At 36.1% G+C, this 24,169-nt stretch overlaps 1 protein-coding gene and 1 long non-coding RNA gene across 15 annotated transcripts in view; one reads left to right on the forward strand and one right to left on the reverse strand.

Annotated features, from left to right (window-relative positions):
* PARD3B (par-3 family cell polarity regulator beta) overlaps nucleotides 1–24,169 on the forward strand; it is a 1,095,492-nt gene that overhangs the window by 305,340 nt on the left and 765,983 nt on the right. The gene's annotated exons all lie outside the window — the stretch shown is intronic.
* Nucleotides 11,700–16,544, reverse strand: LOC110740983. Its single transcript, XR_002516431.2, has 3 exons — nucleotides 16,469–16,544; nucleotides 16,021–16,103; nucleotides 11,700–11,799 (listed from the first exon to the last, which is right to left on the reverse strand). It is a non-coding gene; the product is annotated as an uncharacterized LOC110740983 (long non-coding RNA).

Genomic DNA, 24,169 nt, shown 5'->3' on the forward strand with positions numbered 1-24,169 from the left:
TGCTATGTATAGACGTAAGTGATCTGAAAAATATTTTCAAGATTTTATTGTCCTTCTTACCTATATGAAGAATTGACATATATGCCTATATAAAAGTGGAAAATATGTATGTGATAAAACACCATACCTAGTTAAAAGACAAGAGCCAGATTGAGAAAGAATATCTGCAGATTGGGAAAAGAATAATTAATGGTCAAAGGATTAATATCTTGAATATGAAGGAAAGTTTCTATAATTCCAAATAGTAAAACAAATGAAGAAAAGGAAAAAAAATGCAAAGGTTTTGAATAACAGATTTACAGAGGAAAGGAATGGCAAACATTGACAAAATGCTCACGCTCACTCTCTAGGAATTGGTAATTAAAAGAAAATGCTTTCTTGAGATTGGTCAAATGGATAAGGAGTGGTAAGATCCAGGGTTTGCTTTCTCACACTGGTGTGGGAAGGCAGTTGCTCTTCATATGACCAATGGTGGGGATGGAAATTGCTCAAGCCGTTTTGGTAGGGCAGTTTATAAAACAACTTTTGGAACTAAAAACAATGTGTAACTTTTGATCCAGCATTCAAATGCTAGGTATCTGTTCTAGAGAAATACATAGGCATATACGTTGCAGAATTCTAATAGCTAAAATTAATCCCTGATTGTCATTGCCGTGAACTGATCGTTCCCCCGACACAAAGTTCATATGTCGAAGCATTAACCCTCAGTGTGAGTATAAGGAGTTAATTAAAGTAAAATAACTTTGTAAGGCTGGGGCCTTGATATGATAGGGTTAGTGTCCTTAAAAAGAAGAGTTATAAGAGCACTTGCGCTCTGTCGTTCTCTCTCTCTTTCCCCAGCTACGTGAGTACAAGTACAAACAAGGTCCAGTGAGCACATGAGATAGTCAGGAGGCTTCCTATACCTGACAGTATTTCTTAAGCCATTTTCTTCTACATATGGATGACACATTATCTCCTTGTTGGATGAATGTATTGTCTCCTTGTTGAGAAAAAAATTAATTCTTATACCAGGAGATTCTGACAGCTTGTAATGTGTTCAGTTCCCTGAACTACAGGGAATATGCCCAGTCCACCATTCCTTTCAAACTCATCCTCTGACTGTAGATGAAAGGAGGGAATTACAGAGCCATAGAAATTGGGATTGTCTCTTCTTATGAGATATACTCCATATTTTAATATAGTCATATTTGAAGTTTGTTACTTTTATCATAATCTGTATATACACAGGTTCAAGAATAAAGTGGTCATCACACAGATTAAGGAATAGATTATTGCCACATATTTCTGTATCCTGAAACTATATATTGTTTAGGTATGTTTGTTTCTTGAGGGAAATGTATAACAGCTATTTTTCTGTAACTTTTTTTTTTTTTTTTTTTTTTTTTTTGCCTAGCATCGTTTATGTTTCAACTACGTTATAGGAGTAGCTGCTGTCCTCTATTGCTGTAACTATAGAACAGTGATTTTCAAATGGCTTTGACTGGAAGCCACCATAAGAAATATGCTTAAATTGCAAATCAGTGTGCATACACATGCAGAATTGAAACAATTGAAATTTTAGAGTTAGCTTGCCTAGATTCATGAAAAAAAACTAGCGAGTTTAACATGCATAATTAATAAGGTCTTAAATGACAAATACTTAAATAGTTGTCCACCTTTATCTGCAGCTTCTTTTTCTGTGGTTTCAGTTATCTGTGGCCCTAAAATATTAACTGAAAAATTCCAGAAATACACAATTCATATGTTTCAAATTGCATTCCATTCTGAGGAGTGTGATGAAATCTCACACCGTCTCACCTGGAGCATGAATCATCCTTTTGTCCAGCGTATTCACTGTCTATAGGCTACTATCCATTCCACCTGGTAGCCTTCTAAGTCATCAGTTCAGCTGTGGTGGTACTTCAGTGCTTGTTTTCAAGTAACTCTTATTTTACTGAATAATGTCCCATAAGTGTAGTGTTGTTGGCAATTTGGATATGCCAAAGAGTCGTCGTCAAGTGCTTTAAGTGAAAAAGTGCAAGTTCTCAATAAGGAAAGGAAAATGTCATATGCTGAGGTTACTAAGATCTGTGGTAAGAAGGAATCTTCTATCAATGAAATTGTGAAGAAGGAAAGAGAAATTTGTGCTAGTTTGCTGTTGCGTCTGAAACTGCAAAAGTTACAGTCACAATCATTCATCTCACTTCATCTGATCACATAGGTATTCTATCATTTTACATCCTCACAAAAATGAAGAGTCCGGTGCAATAAGATATATTGAGAGACCATATTCACATAAGTTTTATTACAGTGTATTGTTATAATTGTTCTATTTTATTATTTGTATTAATCTCTTATTTTGCCTAAAGTTTGTGAAGTTTATAAGCTAAACTTTATCATAGGTGAGTATGTATAGGAATAAACATAGTATATATAGGATTCAGTACTATCCACAGTTTTAAGCATCCACCGGGGGTCTTGGAGCATATCCCCTGTGGATAAGGAGGGACCACTGGTTACCATCTGTCTTTTAAGTTTATTCGGTTCTGCTTTTAGAAGTTAGTAAGTGTAGGGTTTTAATTTGACAATTATCAGCGCATTGAAAAATATTACTGCACTGTTTTCTGGCTTCCAGAATTGCTGTCAAAATGTCAGCTGTCAGCCTGGGCAACATAGTGAGACCTTGTCTCTACAAAAATAAAAATAAAAATAAAAAACAATTAGCTGGGTGTGTGGTACATGCCTGTAGTTCCAGCTCCTCTGGAGGCTGAGGCAGGAGGATCGCTTTAGCCCAGGAGATTGAGGTTATAGTGAGCTATGATTGTGCCATTGCACACTCCAGCCTGGATAGATAGACAGACAGACAGATAGATAAATAGATACACAGAGTCTCACTCTATATATTTACCTATCTATTATCTATGTATCTATATATATTTTAAGCATATATTAAAAATAAAGTCTGTATTCTTAAACTAAAAGCTGGCATATGTGCTTGCTAACTTCCTGGATCTCTTACTTTGAGTTTTACCATCTATACGTTATTTATAGTCTTCATTTCATAACATTTTTCAAGTAAAAATTTATTTGACTTAGTTTTCTCATTTAGAGTTTCTTCTGTCTCATTAGAAGATAAAATTTCTAGCTTATAAACAATTTTTAAAATCAATCTTTAAGGTCCTTTGTAAAGCTCTTGTTAAGATTCTTTAAGTTGTTTTCTAATTTCTCTCATGATTGTATCATTCTATTTCTTTGATTTAGAGGTTGTTTGGCTATATAAATTGACTTTATGAAAATTCTTGCAACACACAATTTTAGGGAAGGAAAATGTCACAAATTAGGAGAAGTGGCTATTGGAAAAAGACATCCACTGAGATTTAAGAGTCAAATTTGGGGTCTATTAATCTTGACAGAATAATTAGAGTGCTGTCATTTTTCAAGCAGATAGAAAAATGAATACTCTGTAGGACGTACAGGACATAAGAATCTCCTGAGAATTAAGATTATTTCTAATTCACAAATTACTATATGCATATTATTTAAAAATAGAAACTCTTGGTAAATATTTTTGTAATTAAGACTTCTAACTCAACCATTCAGCATTGCTGATTCAACATAGGACTAGGCTGAATATTAACCTTCTTGCAACCTTTTACATGAATAAGTTTGAGACACTGAATTCTAACTAATATGAGAAGAATCTTGGTACTTAGGGAATAGTGAAGTGCTGACATCTTTGTAATATAACTTCTGAACCTTTTCATGAAATTTAAATGTTAGTACAATGTTATCATCCCAAAATACTAATTTGAAGAATCTTTAAAAGACTGCGTTTTCACACCTTAGGTCTTCATGGGCATCTAATAAATGATAGTTAGTGACACATTATTTAGCATTTGTCAGAAAAAAAAAATGTTTTTCCTCAAAAGAAAAAAATATTTTTTCAAAACGCTGTTCTTTCTTAATTTGTTAGTGTATTCTTACTCATGACTAGAACTTATATTTAAATTATCATTTTTTTTTTGTGCAGCTGGCCTAAGTAATCATTAAAAATTGGGAGCTAAGTGACTTACTGTTTTACAGAAGGATAAGTAAATTGTCATTTAGTATTTCCAGAAACAATGGTGGTTTCTGGTAATGGAGAAATTGAGAATTAGTGCATAGTGAATGAAATAAATTGGTATTTTTCTAAAAGCTGAAGAGTTAACATATTAGATATGTGCACATATCTATGCATATGCCCATACATGTCTACAAGTCTTTTGGAGCTGGCACATGTTAATCCAGGTCTCAGATGGTAGTCAGTCCTGCCAAACAACTTGCATGGTTTGCCTTGGCAAAATTCCAGTATTAGATGCTTTCAGATTTGCTACTTGAAGCTTAGTTTATATTTTGTCTCCATTTTGTTTCATTGAAAACAGTATGTGATGTGAGATTTGGTGGCATGATATTCCGTGGCATGATGTTCCTGTTTTGTTACTTTTCTTCTTCTGTTATTTCCACTAAATAAACAAATGGGAAATGAGTACCTCATACTTGAATTCATTCTTCCAATAGAAAAGAAGTAATTGAAACCACTGGGTTGCCTTGATATTTTGCAGAAAGTAAACCTTTCTGGGACAGCTGAGATTGTCTATTTATTGTGATTGGGTCTCATGGGCTTTTGAGAGATAAACCTAGGTGAACTTTCTTAATCAGTCTATATATATATCTCATATATATGTATATACACATATCATATATACATATATACACGTATATATCATATATACATATATACACGTATACATATATATGATTAATGGGGTGAAAGTGATGAAAACATGTAAAAGGCAGAGGCAGTTGCTGCATTTGGTGATCATAGCTCAGCAGGAAGTTGCCGATATGAGCTCATTGTATTCATATTTGCTTCGTGTTAGCTAGCGGGCAGTGCTGGCGGCGTTCTCAAAGCCCCTGACTCCTACTGGAGGGTGTCACTCTTTTTCTACCGTAGCTGAGCAGACACTGACCAAATGCTGAAACATGTGACTGCCTATGAGTTTGCATAGTTTGTAAGCTAGGACAGGGACTGTGCTTAATGTATCTTTTATGTTTTTGCATAAGGTCTTACAGTGCTCCACACATGGTATATGCCTGTTTTTGTATTGGTAGCTTGATCATTATGACTGTCTGGCAAATTGCACTGAGTGCTGTACAAGGAATCATATTGTTTCCATCTGGTGAAGTAAGACAAAGACTGTAGAAGTACAGTCTTTTGTAGAAGGCTTGCATTTGGTTTGTAGATGGTACTTATATTTTGGCAGAATTGTTCTTAAAGTGGGGAGAATGTTTCTCAGGTCAGGAAAACTTGAATAATGTAAGTATTCCCAAATAGAATGTCAGTGTTCTAAGCCATTATAAAATGAAGCGTAATGATTACCCTGGTTTATACCAGAGGAGCTCCATTATTTCCCATTTATTAACCTTGGTGAAACACACACTTCCCTTTCTGCTTGTCTCCCCTAGTCACCAAGAAAAATTGATAAACAAAAGTAGAAAATAATTCAAGTCCGCCTGGCTGTGTGATTTTGCTATTTGTAAGCCCTGGAAGGGTGTGATAAGCAGTAATCATCTCCTCCCTCCCCACCCTCATGCTAACCAAAGTGACTTTCCTCAAGGCTTCTGATTTAATAGAATAGCAGAAGAATATTAGAATGAGTAGAGTATAGTTAGACTAACCAACTTGTTGTCAGAGTGAATGGTAAACATTGCACCAAACTAGATTCTGAATTCAAATTTTATTTTACAGGGTTTTATTCTAACATTAACTTTAAAATAAGATTCAGTGATACTTATTGTTTGGCTGTGACTATCCAACTGTATTTGAGTTTGCCATTAAACATTTTATACAGGTTAAATAGATTAGAAAGCTTGGACCTATGTCATTATTAATAAACGGACACATTGCAATAAAATGTACATTATCAACTGGCCAACAGAATGATATCAACAAGAACAAAAACACATGGATGTAGCAGTTGATAATCTTTTTTTTTTCTTTTTTTTTTTTTTGAGACTAAGTTTCACTCTATTGCCCAGGCTGGAATGCAGTGGCGTGATCTCGGCTCACTGCAACATCTACCTCTCTGGTTCAAGCGATTCTCCTGCCTCAGCCTCCCGAGTAGCTGGATTACAGGCACCCGCCTCCATGCCCAGTTAATTTTTATATTTTTAGTAGAGACGGGGTTTCACCATATTGGCCAGGCTGGTCTCGAACTACTGACCTCAGGTGACCTGCCTGCCTCAGCCTCCCAAAGTGTTGGGATTATAGGCATGAGCCACCGCACCAGGCTGACAATCTTTTTTCAATAGATGGTTTTGATTGATGAAAGAGTTTGAGTGTGAAATCACTACAACTCCCACAGTGTGATATAAGGAAGGTATTAGAGAGTAATGACAGTAGTGTGTAACAAATGACTGCCCTGTAACACATTCCAAATCTGTTTTAGTCTTTTAGGTTTCTTGCCACAAGTTTGTTTGTTTTTTGGGAAACTACTATTTTTGAGGCTTTCTTAATAGTGTTTTAGGTGGTTATTTTGCTTTTAAATTCCAGTGGAGTTCACTTCTCTTTAATTTTCATTATTGCCCTGTGGGAAATACTGTGTATATATTTATGTGTATATATAGATTCATGTATGTATATATGTATATAGGGGAGATTCTGGTTAAGGACTGTTACAACTTAGGGTAATACATAAAGTTAATTTCATAATAAAGCATATGACTGTGTATTTCCTTTTGGCCAATAGTTTAAATGTTCATATTGTAAAAAGAGAGCTGTCATACTATTTCCCAATACAAATTGGAATAATGTTATAAACATGAAGTAAAAAAATTTTGAGTTGATATCTAAATACTGGAAAAAAAATCTATACACAGCAAGCAGCTTTAAGCAGTGGATTTCTAGGGATTAGTATATTTCTCAAGAGGCTGAGGCATTGTGCCTCTGGTGTCAGTCTTAATGTGCTTGAGACATGCAATAATTCTACAGAAATGCAATGCTCCAGAGTGTCTTGTTTCTTAATTACAAAAGTGGTTCTAATTATTCCATTTTAAGTGCTAACTTCTTTAAGTTTTAAAGGCTCAGTAACTCAGCTAAAATTTATTTAATTGAGATGGAATGGGGACTGTTGAATATTTAGTTGTCACTAATAAAATACAGTATATAATAAAGGAAAGCCCATTACAATCTAATTTGTCTTGATAATAAAAGTTAACATTTTTGAAGTTCTTTCAGGTCCTAAGTTATTATATGGTATTTCTCAATTCTTTATATTCATAATGTAATATGGAAATAATGAAATATTAATGTCTTAAAGTTCATTGGATTATTTAGTTATCAAAATATGCACGAATGTGTTAGAAAGTGTTTCTTTCTGTTCTTTGGCATTATTTTTAATATTCTATTTTCCTTATAACTATTTTTTTAATGATTATCACTATGAGCATCTAATCATTCATCAAATTTTATCAGGTATTAGTATATTCTAGCTCTGATTTGAAAAACATATGTTCCATAGGAACTATTAAGTAAGTTATAGATTGTAGTACTATGTGCAATATCCATAATAAAGAAATAAAAAGAGGAGTTTGGAATTAAAATAGAGGACATCTCACTCAACTTAGGGAGTCAAGGAAGTCTTCTTGGTGGATGTCCTACTTGGGCTGAATTTTGAATAACAGTTTTTTAGTGCTGGCTCGATGAAGCCTGGCTGTGTGAAAGTTCAGACAGAATGATAGGCTGGGTTGCGTTGTTTGAGGCCAAGAGTTCAGCAAACTGCAATAATCATTTGGTCTTCATTCAGTTCTCCACTTTCATTATACAGAATAAGTCAGACGTAAGAAAGCTGGCAATGGAAGTCAGTATTGAAACTTCTTATATACACAAGCTCAGCAAACTAAAGAATATGCTGACAACCATAACAAATAACTAAATGAGTGATGAACGAACTTTAGAAACAAAGAAAAAGAAAACAGAGGACATGTTCAATCATTTTTTTTCCCACTGATGTTAACTGAGCACTTTGTATGCATTTAGCATGTTGCTAGAAGCTGAGGAGGCATCAGTGAACACAATAAATATGATCCTTGCCCATATAGGCCTCATTCTAGCATGTGAAACACATTTTAATAAATAATACACATTTTAATAAGTAATGGCACAAATAAGTGTATAATTACAAGTTATGGTAAATGCTAGATAGAAAAAGTAAAGGAGTTAGAGTGGATAGAGGAGTTTTATATAAATAGAGTTAGGGATCAAACTAACATGTCTGTGGGAGGAATGTTATGCTGAGACATAAAAGAAGAAATGAAAATAGCAATGGAAAAGCAAGGATTAGAACATTTTTGGTAGAGAGAGGAGCATTTGCAAAGATCCTGAGAAAGAGCAGAGCTTGGAGAGTTCAAAACACTGAAAGAAACATTATGAGAATGAAGTAAAGCAGATGAGGAAACAAGTGATGTAAGATGAAGCTTGGAGGGGTAGATGGAAAGGAACTCAGGAGAGTCAAGAAACTGAAGAGTAAACTGGAAGAAAGATGTGAGGAGCCAACTCTTTCAAGGTCTATATGGAAGTGGTGCTGTTCAGTAAGAACTCAGGATTTTTCCTTCTTGGATGCAGCAAGGAAGATGGATAGGTGAGGTAGAAGTGATGAGAGCATTCCATGCTAAAAGTATAGGTTAGAATAAAGACAAGGATTCTCCTGAGAAAGATGAAGGAATCTAGTTTGGAATAAGAGGAGGTAAGAAAAACAAGGCAGTCTAGATAATCTGTTGAAAGGTACTGATAATGAAGCAGAAAGTATGAATCTTTTCAAAGATAATGATAATGAAGCAGAAAGCAGTGAAGTGTTCTAGTGGACTCTGGTAATGGGGCATTGTTTTCCCCCAAGACTGAATTGATGAATATTCCATACTGAACGCACCATGCTGAGCACATAGAAGATACTCAGTAGCTTTCAGAATCGTTGACATCCTCGGGACATCAGGCAAAATGTCTCCTGAACAGAGGATAGCCCATAGTTTTAGTCAAAAAGAACAAATATTACCAAAATGTGAATATTAGTCTCATCTTAAAGGTATGTACACTTCTGAAACAGCTATGTTGTCTGGGATATACACCCGGGGGTTCATCATTGGGTGCCAGGAAAATTTAGGTCATGGACACACACAAGGAGTTTAGGAACGAAGGTTTTTAATAGGAAGAGGAAGAGAAACAGCTCCTTCTATATAGAAAGCGGTCTCCGAGCGAGTGGGCGGTGGATGCCCTGAATTTTATAGTCTGGTTTGAGGAGGCGGTGTCTGATTTACATAGGGCTCACAGATTGGTTGGATTAGGCATGACATTTATATAGCATACAGGGAAGGCTGGTGTCACTATATTGCCCAGACAGGCTCTGTCTGGGCAATATAGTGAGAACCTGTCACAAAAAATGAGAACTACTAGGCTCAAGCAGTTATCCTGTCTCAGCCTCCCAAGTATTTGGGATTACAGGCACATATCACAGTGCACGGCTCTAAAAAATGTATTTTACATGATCACATGTAACCTGAAAATACGTGTATCTGCCGGGCATGGTGGCTTACGCCTGTAATCCCAGCACTGTGGGAGGCCAAGCTGGGAGGATCATGAGGTCAAGAGATTGAGACCATCCTGGCCAACATGGTGAAACCCCATCTCTACTGAAAACACAAAAATTAGCTGGGTGTGGTAGCATGTGCCTGTAGTCTCAGCTACTCGAGAGACTGAGGCAGGAGAATCACTTGAACCCAGGAGGCAGAGGTTACAGTGAACCGAGATCGTGACACTGCACTCCAGCCTGGAGACAGAGCGAGACTCCATCCTCAAAAAAAAAAATATATATATATATATATATATATATATATATATATATATATATATATATGCAACTTTTAAACATCTAATATGTTATTACTAACTGTGGTCACCATGCAGTTTAGTAGATCGCTAAAACTTACTCCTCCAGTCTAATGAAACTTTGTAACCTTTGATCAACATTTTCCTTCCCCCCCATTCTTTCTCCCCATTGCTCCATGTTCCGGTACCCACCTTTCTACTCTCTGCTTCTATGACATTGTCTTCTTTAGAGTCCTCATGTGATTGAGATCATGTGGTATTTGCCTTGCTGTGCCTGGCTCATTTCACTTAGCAAAGTACTCTAGTTCCATCTATGTTGTCCCAAAGGATAGAATTTTTCTCTTTTTAAAGGCTGTATGGTATTTCAATGTGTAAACATACCACATTTTCTTTATTCATTCATTTGTTGATGAATAGTTAGATTGCTTTCATATCTTGGCTATTTTTGAATAATGCTTAAATAAACATGGTAGTGCAGATATCTCTTTGACATGTTGATTTTATTTCCTTTGGAAATATATACAGAAGTGGGATTGCTGGATCATATGGTATTTTCTATATTTTTTAGGAAACTCCATACTATTTTCCAAAATGGTTGTACTGATTTACATTCCCACCAACGCTGTACCCAAAGGTTGCCTTTTCTCCGTATCTTCACCAGTATTTATCACTTGTCTTTTTTGTAATAGTCATTTTAACAGGCAGGAGCTGATACCTCATTGTGGTTTTAATTTGTATTTCTCTGATGATTAGAGATGTTGAGCATTATTTTCATATATATTTTGGTCATTTGTATTTCTTCTTCTGAGAAATGCCTGTTCAGATCCTTTGCCCATTTTTAAATCAAGTTGTTTTCTTTCTGTTGAATTGTTGGAGTTCCCTATATATTTTGAATATTAGCCCCTCATCAGATGGATGGTTTGCAAATATTTTCTCCCAATCTAGGTTGTGTCTTCACTGTGTTAATTGTTTCCTTTGTCGTGCAGAGGAAACAATTTTTAGTTTGATGCAATCCTATTTGTTTATTTTTGCTTTCATTGCCTGTGCTTTTGGAATGCTATCCAATAAATCATTTCCTAGACTGGTATCATGAGGCATTTCCCTTGTTTTCTTCTACTTATAGTTTCAAGTTTTATGTTAGATTTCTTTATTCTTTTGAGTCCATTTTTGAATATGGTGTGAGATAAAAGTTCAATTTCATTTTTCTCCTTGTGAATTTGCAGTTTTCCCACCACCATTTATTAAAGAGACTCTACTTATTTCCCATATGGCACCTGTGTGTCATAATTTGCTGTAAATACTTAGATTTCTTTCTGGGATTTCTATCCTGTTCATTAGTTGATATGTCTGTTTTATGTCATCCAGTACCATGCTGTTTTGATTATAAGAGCTTTAGGATTTTCTTTTTTAGATCAGAATGTGTAATGCCTCCAGGTTTTTTGTTTGTTTGTTTGTTTTGCTCAAGATTGGTTTGGTTGTTATGGGTCTTTTCTTGTTCCATATTTGACACCCCCACTCCACTTTTAACTTTAAAAAGGAATCTCCCCCTTATTATCAGTTATTGCTGAAGTCACTGAAATTCATATTATTATGTGTTTTGCATCACTGTTTGAATGCTGCATATCAATCACCTGGTGAAATTTGAGCATCTTTTTTCAACTTTCTTCAGTTAATATCATTCAGATTCAAGAAGGCACGTCTTCAGGAGTTCATAAATTTGCAGCATACATTTTAGCAGAGAGCCTTCATCTAAAAATAACTCTTTATCTTAAGAATAAATCCTGTTTGTATAAGTCTCTCAAGCTACTGGTGCCTTTATAAGTTGTCTTATGTGGAAGAGAATGTAGAGGAAGGAAAATTTGTTTTCTCACCCATCGCTAGGTTCATGGCTGAGGCCCCTGTAAGAAAAGACAGATGAATGAGAAAAAAATCATACAAATTTACTTAATATAAAAGTTTTACATGACATAGGACACTTCGTAAGAAAATTAAGATGCAAAAAAACAGAGAGACCTGTGTATTTTTATGCTAAGTTTTATTAAGAAGTTGATAATTATAGAGAAATATGTTTGGACAAAGGGAGTATGATCTAATGGAATTAAACTGGGGGACAGGGGTTGAACAAGGCCTACTTGTTCAGATTCTTCTTTATATCTTCAGAGATAAGAATGTTTCTTTCCTCCAAGCATAGGAAGAACACTTCTGGGGAGAAAGTCAGAGAGTGACCGTCTTCGATTTTATAGCCTGCTTCAGGGGAGAAGAGCCAAGGGAAGGTGAGAATGGCCTTCCTGCTTCTGAAGTTTTCTCAGATGTCAAAATGACATAATTAGAGATTCTGAACCCCATTAAGAGCTCATCCCAAGACAAAAAGAATGAGACAAACACATCCTTCTACAGATCCTTAATCATCTGAAAGGAGGGTTGGTCCTGAACACTTGGTAATTTGGATTTGTCTTTCAAACTGTACCTCAATGGAATTTATCTGGGTTCACAGTTCCAAACTTTAAATTATGGTGTAAATGGATACAATAGTGTTTCCATAATATTGTAAATGCATTCAATGGATTCCATAAGTTTGAGTATATATAAATAACATATTTAAACTTAAGGAAACTAGTTAATTGCTCATTTTATCAAATACGTTAATACTATCATATTAACCTTAGTTTTCATCAAATGGTAAAATATCTTTCAAGTTAAAGTACCAGAGAGGATCACCTCAATTGAAAACATGTTCATTGCAGCATTATCCACAATAGCCAAGAGATAGAGACAATCTAGGTATCTACCAATAAAGGAACTGTGGTGTATATACACAATAGAATACTATTCAGCCTTTTTAAGAAAGGAGATTCTGCTGTATGCCACAACATGGATGGTCCTGGAGTATATTTTGCTAAATGAAACAAGCCAGAAACAGAAAGGAAAGTATTGCATGAACTCACTTATCTGTGGAATCAAAAAAAAAAGGAAAATGAAATATATAGAGAGAATAAAACAGTGGTTGCCAGAGTTGGGGTGGGGGAGGAAATAGGGAGATGTAGGTCAAAGGATGCAAAGTAGTAGATGTTTAGTGTGAATAGATCCAAAGATCTAATGTACAACAATAGGGTACATTAATAGTGTGTTGTATTTAGGATTTTTGCTAAATGAAGAGATTATAGCTGTTCTTGCCATGGGAGGGGAAATGGTTAACTATGTGAGATGATGAGTATATTAATTTATTCCACAACAGTAACAATTTTACTCTCTACATAGGTGTATATATTATATATACATATATAATATGTAAAATATATAGCAAAATACATATATATCATATAACATCTTGTTATATACCTTCAATATATACAATTTATTTAAAAACACATTTGATTTCAGTTAGAATTTTTAAAAACATTATGTTTCAGAATATTTATTGCTTTTAACGCTCACAAAATTATGCATCATTCTCATATTTCCAATATTCATATGGGTTTGTCTAAATATTTGAAAAGTAAGAGTTTTTAAGAACTTTTTTATTCTCAAATTTTAGTGAAATTTGAATGTAAAATCTTAGATGTGAATACTTTTGCATGATGTTTATTAAATATATGCTTCAAGGCAAAAAAATGACATCGAAGAGCAAGATTTAATAGCCAGTTTTTTCTTTTCTTTTTCTTGAAGTGAGCAGAATACGCATAGTGATAGGTATGATGAAATTTTATTTAGTGGTATTCGGAAGTATTCGACTATAACAAGTATGTGCTATTCTGTTGTGAATCAAAATTTGGGAAATAAAAACTAGAAACTTTACTCTGCACATATTAGGAGTATAAAAGTAGGTATGTTTTTAGAAATGGATGAGAATAGCCATATACCCCAACATCAAGATCTATGGTCTACAAAGCTAAAAGACATGTAAAAGAAATGTGGAGGTTAATATAAGAGCACCCTCCCCCATGTATAAAGATCAGACATGCCTATGGTGTACATTGCCATCTGTCAAGATTGGAAAACCTCAGATGTTGCATCTTAAAATATGTACATTTTCTGACATTTGGGTAGAACAATGTAACTTCTTATGAATGAACTTGATTCCTGACATTCAATTGAATGTTAATTTAATTTTGGTGCTAGTATAGCAAGGACTTCCACATTTCATGGTAGTTGAGTTATCCTGAGATTTTTGATGAGTGGGAATAAAAAGGGCCTCCCTTGAAGGCCAGGCAGTGATGGAGACATAAGATAAATTCCTAGCAGTAACAAATCTAGAAAGAAAAGCCCTAGAGCATAATCCACAGCAAATCCTGAAACTCTCTCGCTTTAAGGAATTTCCTGGTGGCCTTAGGGAGGATATTAATGGAACTCTTTAGGCTTAACCTTGTTAAGGGACTGTTATGCGGCTCTTGTTGTTTTCTACTTTAAATTCAAGAATTTTAAGCAGATTAGAATGAAGAATAGTGCAGTGCAGCATAAAGTTAGCATTATACTGTTAATAACATTCATCTGAATTATTAATTTCTGCCAGGAGTTGCTTTTAAAATAATCAGGATTAACTGTAGAAATACGGATTGTTTTCCCCTTTTTGCTTTTTTATCTGAAGAATAATTTATTATAATTAAGAATACATTATAAAAACAAAAAGGAATCGCAGCTATAAAAATGTGTTATATCAATGACTGATTATATTAACGTTCTATAGCTGTCTAATTTCTTAGGCTAAAAAAAAAAGCAACAACAACAAAGGAAATTGTTTCATTCCAATTGTTGAGCTTTTTGCCCTGTTTAGAACCAGTCAGCTGGAGGACAGTGTTTGTGAGGATTACCAAGAATGGTTAAAACCAAAAGGTGTTGGTTTGCTCGCTCTCTCTTCTGGTGAGAGAGCCATTTGAAATAGCATACAGGCAACGTGGCCTGGACGCTGAAGCAGAGCCTGGCAGATGGTACTGCAGGATGGAGAATCTGCTGGCAGATGGCATGGACTATTTGAGCAACAAAGAGACTTTTGGCTACCATTGCTAAGAGTTGGAAAGAAAGAAGATGACAACTTCTCCAGTGCTGCCAGCTTGTATACAGAAAACGTTTTGGCAGAATGGAGACTGGTAAAAGATATTCAATTGTTAACTGCAAGGAAAGAGAAGAGTTGTTGTTATTAAGTTTCCTAAGTGTGCTCCCTCTGGTGTGATTGTAACGTAGTTTCATATGGAAGAGCCCTTTAGAGATCATCTAAACCAACTATGCTGACTGAATATTTGGACACATTCATTCTGTTTTTACAGCTGAAAAGATATCTCTTTGAAACACTATTTATAAAAAGTGTAATCCACATTTCTTTTTGATAAGTTAAAAAAAGTCTTTATTGAAGACCTTATTTCCCAGGCTTCATATGTGCAGATTAGCAGTGGTTCTTGTTTAGCAGTGGGCTAAAATAATGTACAGTAAAGTCAGGTTTGGCTTATATGACACAAAAATGTAAAGTTTTCCCTGCAAAGGCTGTGCATAATTGAATCACTGAATCACTTAGGGGGTTATAGTCATTACCACACATCTCCAATTTGTTTTCTGGAGTCTCTGAAGCCACCTGTTACAAATAGGCATTTAGTTCCTAATGATTTCATTGGGGGCTGCTACAATTTTTCATTTGTAGCTTGTTTGCCTATTGCTACCTAATATCTCTCTGTCTCTCTTGTACCTCTTATTTGATATTGTGTTTCCAGAATTAATTAATTTAGATGACTTTCACATAGTAACTTTTATCCACAAGTAGTACTTTAAGTGGAAATATATAACTTGGTTTTTCTAAACTAATTAACCTATCAAGAAGGGTATTAAGGAAAATATTTAGGGATGTTTTAAATGAAATTTAAAGTGGAGATGTATTACTTGAAGTAGAAAAACCAATTCTATATATATTCTTAAAAGTTAAATATCACTGAAGTTTAAATTTTTGGTATCTCAATTATTCAGAAAACTGCTGAGATTTTGGATGTAATTGAAAATGCTACTGAACTGAGATAAAAAGGGATAACTAAGTTATATTCAGAATAGTGTCACTGGAGATGCCTCTGAGCCACCAAAATTACCATCATAATGATTATTTAACTTTTGAGAAGTACTCTTGGCTTTTGGACTCTTACCTTACATAATTTTCTGTCAGTCTTTATGATCCAGTTTGTGTCAGTCTGTAGAAGACTAGAAGCATCTGATTGGAATTAGAGAGCTGCAAGAGGGAAGCATGCCGATAAAACGGCACAGAGACAGCTTCAGATAAGAAGGATCCCATAAAAATTACTCAATTACCAAAGTGAAATGATGGCTTCAGGACTTCAGTGGGGAAAAACTCATTTCAATTGATTCAATTAAGACATTTGAAAGAAGAAATTTCTCAAAAAAAAAAAAAATAGCAGAAAATGTTGTCACTTAAAGGGCAAATACTAATTTTTTGGAAAATTCATTTATTTAGAAACTTCCACTCCATATTTATATTAGGTAAAGAGGGTCTAAATCATGTATGATTGTTTTCACCACTGAACAATTTTCATACGTGGGAAATTATGTTTAAAATCTTTGCTTAGAGGAATATACCTTTTTAGTCTACATATGATATCCACTCCCAGCGATAGAGCTCTTTTTCCTTGTCCTCATTTTGGCGATGAGGCTGGTCATGCTGGAAGTGCAGTGGAAACCTCTGGGTCACAGAAGCCAGGCAGCCCTCATTATGACTTCATCTTACACAAGTCACATCACTTTACCTCCCTACACCTCCATTATCTCACCTGGAAAATAAGGGAGTGGCTTTTAATGTCCTTCTTTCATTAATGGCTGAAACTTTTCCTGTTATTCCAGGGTATAATTTATTAAAAGGAAAAATTGATATTGATTAGCATATATGAATAGGTGTTTGATTATCAAGCACTTTATACCCGATTCCACATTTACCACTGGACTCCTTTGCCTTTTAGTACGAGGTTCCTCCTCTGTAAAATGTGAGAGTTGATTTAGGCAGATGGAATCTATAAGGTTTATACTATATCAGAGACTGAATGAGTTTTAGTTAAATTCATGATTCTCTTTTTTCTTCTGTCCCCAAGAACCTCTCACTAGGACACTCACATCTGTTCTTGTCATCAGAGCCTCACTTTTTCCCAAACATCCCTTTTCCCCTCTACTATTGCAGAACTTTCCCCTCAGTTCAGCTAAAACCAGATTCTTGTCACATGACCAGGAAAGATTAGGCTTGGAGACACATAGAAGGGTGAAGAACAGAATTTATTGGGCAAAAAGAAAAAAAAAAAATAACACTCAGCAGGGTGAGAGAGAGTACTGCTAGCAGTTTCTCACCTTAGAGATTGAATCCCAGGTCACCACCCAGGAACTGAAGAAGCCAGGCTCCTCCCAGCTGCAAATGGCGCAAACCTCCTGAGGCTCCACCCCATCCTCCCAGTGTGCAGGTGGGCGTTGTTCAGAGAGAAACAGTCGGCAAAGGGCGGGCTTCATCCGGGACCAGCAGTCTGGTTTTTCAGCCTTCAGGCCGTTTTAGCCTTGAAGGTGGGGTTTCGCCGGGGACCCTTGGCTGTCTCCTGTCTCTATCAATACCTCTTGCCTCCTCTCCCGCTGTGATAAAGGCTTTGCACTGTGGGATGACACACATGGAGCCTTATTCATTGTTGCATCTCTACCTTCCAGCCAGATGCTTGTTGAGTGAATTAATGCAGATACCTCTTGTATCCCTGACTCCCAGTGCCTCATCCTCCACTGGAGACGCCATCCTTGCATCACCTTTCTTACACTGGTGAGGAGTCGTACCCTCAGCCCCTGTGGTTTGAGACCCCCAAACCCCTTCTGGTATCAAGACAGGCATCAGGATATGGGAAAACCCCTCATTCTCATTCTCAGACACTAGGCATTACGAATCGGAATTTCAGCCTCTTTTCCCATAGAAGCAATATTTACAATAGTTGCAGCTTTGGTATTTTAATATAAATACAGTGTGAGTTAGAACTTTGGTTGCCTGGCTAAGGAATCTAGCCGTTATTTACAACACAATGTTGTTTCTTTGGAACTTTATGTTCTGGGTCCCAAGTAACTGATTTGCAAATAAACTTTGGTAAGACGGTCCATTTGTAGTTTGTGAATGGCCTTTAGGCCGTATAGATAGAAAAGTATTCTGGGATAAGTATGGATCTCAACGCGTATGAAATTTTCAGTGCCTCAAAGACAGATTTTTAGTGTATGACAAAAGACAGAGAGTATTCCCAAATAAGCCTTTGAGTTTTCCCACAGACACCGATTTTCATGTTAAGAAAAATCTTTTCAGAACACATCCACAAGAGCAAGGTAAAGCTAAATTTTATGAAAATTGAATTTGAACAAGGGCTTTATTATTGCAAACTTTGTCAGTCCCCATTGTTTATAATTCCAAAAAATATTTAAGTGGATCATTTTCATTTAAGCTGTCATCTGTGTTTTCATTTTCCATGGGGGTGTTCCTTTCATTTTGATAGCGCTTCACTGGGGAGATTGTTTGATTGCCAATAGACTCTTTCCTATTCTATCTTTATACTTCCACTTTCCTGTATCTTAAAGTCACCATCGTCATTTGCCTGGAGGATGATAGCATACTCCTAAGCCATTCCTGTACTTCTGTCCTTGCCCTGCCCCGTGCCAGATTCACATATGGAAGTCAAAGGGAGCTTTACAATGGGACCCATTTTTTCCCCCATGATAAAACCATCCAGTCACAATTAATTGACTTATATTAAAATGTAAACTTCTTACCTGGGACTTGAAAAGCCCAAATGATCTGGCCCTTTTGTCTTCTCTAATTCAGCATGAAGCACAACCTCCTTATGACTCAGCATGTCCCAGCTAAATTGACTTTTTTTAATTGCTTGACCATCCAACATCCTTTCTTGATAGAACTAACGCAGTGGCTGTTTGACTCCCAGAATCTTTCTTAGAATTAAAAGTGTCCACGCAAAGTCCCCCTATTCAAAGAGTGCTTCTCTGACCATCTTATCTAGTACTAGTCTAATATTAAACTTATCACCTTCATCTTTCTCCCATTTAACGATGTTTTGTTATCCTCTTGGCATTCGTTACTATCTGAACTAATTTTATTTATGGGCTTCAGGTCTATCTCCCACTTTTGAATGGGACCTTTGAGACAGAGGACATTGTCTGATTTCCTTACCTCCCTATACCTGGTGCTTAGAGGAGTGTCTGGCACTTTACAGACACATATGTAAGTGAGTGCTTTGATAGATTACTGGCCTCTATGCTTTACATACCAATAACACGCTTCTGATGTGATAATAAAAAAATGCCACCAGACATCGTCCCTGGTTGAGAAATGTGATATACAGCAAGAACAAAACAATCCCATCAAAAAGTGGGCTAAGGACATTTGAATAGACAGTTCTCAAAAGAAGATACACAAATGGCCAAGAAACAGATGAAGAAATGCTCAACATCACTAATTATCAGGGAAATGCAAATCAAAACCACGATATGATATCATATCACCTCACTCCTGCAAGAATGGCCATAATAAAAAAATAATAGATGCTGGCATGGATATGGTGAAAAAAGAACACTTTTTTTAAAAAAAATTTATTTATTATTATTATACTGTAAGTTGTAGGGTACATGTGCATAACGTGCAGGTTTGTTACATATGTATACTTGTGCCTTGTTGGTGTGCTGCACCCATCAACTCATCATTTACATCAGGTATAACTCCCAATGCAATCCCTCCTCCCTCCCCCCTCCCCATGATAGGCCCCGGTGTGTGATGTTCCCCTTCCTGAGTCCAAGTGATCTCATTGTTCAGTTCCCACCTATGAGTGAGAACATGTGGTGTTTGGTTTTCTGTTCTTGTGATAGTTTGCTAAGAATGATGGATTCCAGCTGCCTCCATGTCCCTACAAAGGACACAAACTCATCCTTTTTTATGGCTGCATAGTATTCCATGGTGTATATGTGCCACATTTTCTTAATCCAATCTGTCACTGATGGACATTTGGGTTGATTCCAAGTCTTTGCTATTGTGAATAGTGCTGCAATAAACATACGTGTGCATGTGTCTTTATAGCAGCATAATTTATAATCCTTTGGGTATATCCCCAGTAATGGGATGGCTGGGTCATATGGTACATCTAGTTCTAGATCCTTGAGGAATCGCCATACTGTTTTCCATAATGGTTGAACTAGTATACAATCCCACCAACAGTGTAAAAGTGTTCCTATTTCTCCACATCCTCTCCAGCACCTGTTGTTTCCTGACTTTTTAATGATCGCCATTCTAACTGGTGTGAGATGGTATCTCATTGTGGTTTTGATTTGCATTTCTCTGATGGCCAGTGATGATGAGCATTTTTTCATGTGTCTGTTGGCTGTATGAATGTCTTCTTTTGAGAAATGTCTGTTCATATCCTTTGCCCACTTTTTGATGGGGTTGTTTGTTTTTTTCTTGTAAATTTGTTTGAGTTCTTTGTAGGTTCTGGATATTAGCCCTTTGTCAGATGAGTAGATTGCAAAAATTTTCTCCCATTCTGTAGGTTGCCTGTTCACTCTGATGGTAGTTTCTTTTGCTGTGCAGAAGCTCTTTAGTTTAATGAGATCCCATTTGTCAATTTTGGCTTTTGCTGCCGTTGCTTTTGGTGTTTTAGACATGAAGTCTTTGCCCATGCCTATGTCCTGAATGGTACTACCTAGATTTTCCTCTAGGATTTTTATGGTATTAGGTCTAACATTTAAGTCTCTAATCCATCTTGAATTAATTTTCGTATAAGGAGTAAGGAAAGGATCCAGTTTCAGCTTTCTACTTATGGCTAGCCAATTTTCCCAGCACCATTTATTAAATAGGGAATCCTTTCCCCATTTCTTGTTTCTCTCAGGTTTGTCAAAGATCAGATGGCTGTAGATGTGTGGTATTATTTCTGAGGACTCTGTTCTGTTCCATTAGTCTATATCTCTGTTTTGGTACCAGTACCATGCTGTTTTGGTTACTGTAGCCTTGTAGTATAGTTTGAAGTCAGGTAGCATGATGCCTCCAGCTTTGTTCTTTTGACTTAGGATTGTCTTGGAGATGCGGGCTCTTTTTTGGTTCCATATGAACTTTAAAGCAGTTTTTTCCAATTCTGTGAAGAAACTCATTGGTAGCTTGATGGGGATGGCATTGAATCTATAAATTACCTTGGGCAGTATGGCCATTTTCACGATATTGATTCTTCCTATCCATGAGCATGGTATGTTCTTCCATTTGTTTGTGTCCTCTTTTATTTCAGTGAGCAGTGGTTTGTAGTTCTCCTTGAAGAGGTCCTTTACATCCCTTGTCAGTTGGATTCCTAGGTATTTTATTCTCTTTGAAGCAATTGTGAATGGAAGTTCATTCCTGATTTGGCTCTCTGTTTGTCTGTTACTGGTGTATAAGAATGCTTGTGATTTTTGCACATTAATTTTGTATCCTGAGACTTTGCTGAAGTTGGTTATCAGCTTAAGGAGATTTAGGGCTGAGACAATGGGGTTTTCTAAATATACAATCATGTCATCTGCAAACAGGGACAATTTGACTTCTTCTTTTCCTAACTGAATACCCCTGATTTCTTTCTCTTGCCTAATTGCCCTAGCCAGAACTTCCAACACTATGTTGAATAGGAGTGGTGAGAGAGGGCATCCCTGTCTTGTGCCAGTTTTCAAAGGGAATTTTTCCAGTTTTTGCCCATTCAGTATGATATTGGCTGTGGGTTTGTCATAAATAGCTCTTATTATTTTGAGGTACGTTCCATCAATACCGAATTTATTGAGCGTTTTTAGCATGAAGGGCTGTTGAATTTTGTCAAAAGCCTTTTCTGCATCTATTGAGATAATCATGTGGTTCTTGTCTTTGGTTCTGTTTATATGCTGGATTATGTTTATTGATTTGCGAATGTTGAACCAGCCTTGCATCCCAGGGATGAAGCCCACTTGATCATGGTGGATAAGCTTTTTGATGTGTTGCTGAATCCGGTTTGCCAGTATTTTCTTGAGGATTTTTGCATCGATGTTCATCAGGGATATTGGTCTAAAATTCTCTTTTTTTGTTGTGTCTCTGCCAGGCTTTGGTATCAGGATGATGTTGGCCTCATAAAATGAGTTAGGGAGGATTCCCTCTTTTTCTATTGATTGGAATAGTTTCAGAAGGAATGGTACCAACTCCTCCTTGTACCTCTGGTAGAATTCAGCTGTGAATCCATCTGGTCCTGGACTTTTTTTGGTTGGTAGGCTATTAATTATTGCCTCAATTTCAGAGCCTGCTATTGGTCTATTCAGGGATTCAACTTCTTCCTGGTTTAGTCTTGGAAGAGTGTAAGTGTCCAGGAAATTATCCATTTCTTCTAGGTTTTCCAGTTTATTTGCGTAGAGGTGTTTATAGTATTCTCTGATGGTAGTTTGTATTTCTGTGGGGTCGGTGGTGATATCCCCTTTATCATTTTTAATTGCGTCGATTTGATTCTTCTCTCTTTTCTTCTTTATTAGTCTTGCTAGTGGTCTGTCAATTTTGTTGATCTTTTCAAAAAACCAACTCCTGGATTCATTGATTTTTTGGAGGGTTTTTTAAAAAGAACACTTTTACACTGTTGGGGAAAATGTGAACTAGTACAACCACTATGGAAAACTGTGTGGAAATTTCTTAAAGAACTAAAAGATCTACCGTTTGATCCAGAAATCCCACTCCTGGGCATCTACCCAGAGGAAAAGAAGTCATTATACAAAAAAGATATTTGCGCACACATTTATAGCAGCACAATTTGCAATTGGAAAAAAATGGAGCCAGTCCAAATACCCATCAATCAATGAATGGATAAAGCAAATGTGGTATATATATACCATGGAATACTACTCAGCTATAAAAAGGAATGAAATAATGGCATTCACAGCAATCTGAATGGGATTGGAGACCATTATTCTAAGTGAAGTAACTCAGGAGTGGAAAGCCAAACATTGTATGTTCTCATTCAGAAGTGGGAGCTATGAGGACACACAAGCCTAAGAATGATACAATGGACTTTGGGGACTTGGGGGAAAGGGTGGGAGGTGGGTGAGAGATAATAGACTACACCTTGGGTACAGTGTACACTGCTCAGGTGATGGGTACACTAAGATCTCGGAAATCACCACCAAAGAACTTATTCATGTAACCAAACACTACCTGTTCCCCAAAAACCTATTGAAAGAAAAATAGTGATATAGAAGAAGAGTAAATCACAAGATTAGTGTTTTAGAGTAGAAAGAGTAAAAATGATGCAGGGAATCCATTTTCACCATTTATAAGCTACATGGACCTATGCTCTTGTTGCTTAATCTTTCAACCTTGGTTATGAGTTACTGTAAGGATTAAATGAAGACCTTGCTTTCAGGACAGATCCTGCCTGTGGCCAGAGCTAGCCTCCCAATCCACCTGCTTCCCATTCATCCTCATTGTGTACCTTCACTGAGGGCTTGTACCAGAGCATTGTCATGTCCTGTGTAACACTAGGTTCTTTGAGATGCTCAGTATTTCTAGCATTTTGCTATATTATTTTATTTCACTGTTTTTGATTGGTCATTACTCATATCCAGTGGAGAAAGAATGAATCTCAAGATGTGGCATGGTAGAATGCTAACAGCAAAATAGATCCACAGAGTTCAAAATCCATTTCCACCATTTATTATTAATAACTCTGTGACTATATGTTCTGGTTGCTTATTCTCTGTGAGCTTTTCTTGTGAGTTATTGTGAGGGTTAAATGATATAAATGAAACACTAAAATAGAGATGGGTCCATAGTTAGTATTTAATATATGTGAGCTGTCTTCCTTCCCTTTTCTTAAATTTCCCAAGCCATGTATACGTACACATACAAGTATATTTATCCATACATATCTGGGTAATCATTCAATTATTTGTTCATTAAAAAAATGTATTGACCTCCTACTTATTAGGTGCCAGCACTGTTCTGGATTCTGGAGTTGGAACAACAACAAAAAAATACAGTCAACAGCAGTCATTAACAGTTATGATTTTAGATTATGTTCTCTGATGAGTTGTATATGTGATTAAAAGATATATATATATATGTATACATATATATATATACACACATATATATGTGTATTTAAGTCACCCTATTAACAGTAAATTCAGTAATCATTTGAAATAATGTATTATAAAATATTGTCATAATCTCACCACTTTGGGAGGCCAAGGTGGGCGTATCACTTGAGGTCAGGAGTTTGAGACCAGCCTAGCCAACATGGTAAAAGC

Source organism: Papio anubis, chromosome 10 (assembly GCF_008728515.1).
Source record: "Papio anubis isolate 15944 chromosome 10, Panubis1.0, whole genome shotgun sequence".
NCBI lineage: Eukaryota > Metazoa > Chordata > Mammalia > Primates > Cercopithecidae > Papio > Papio anubis.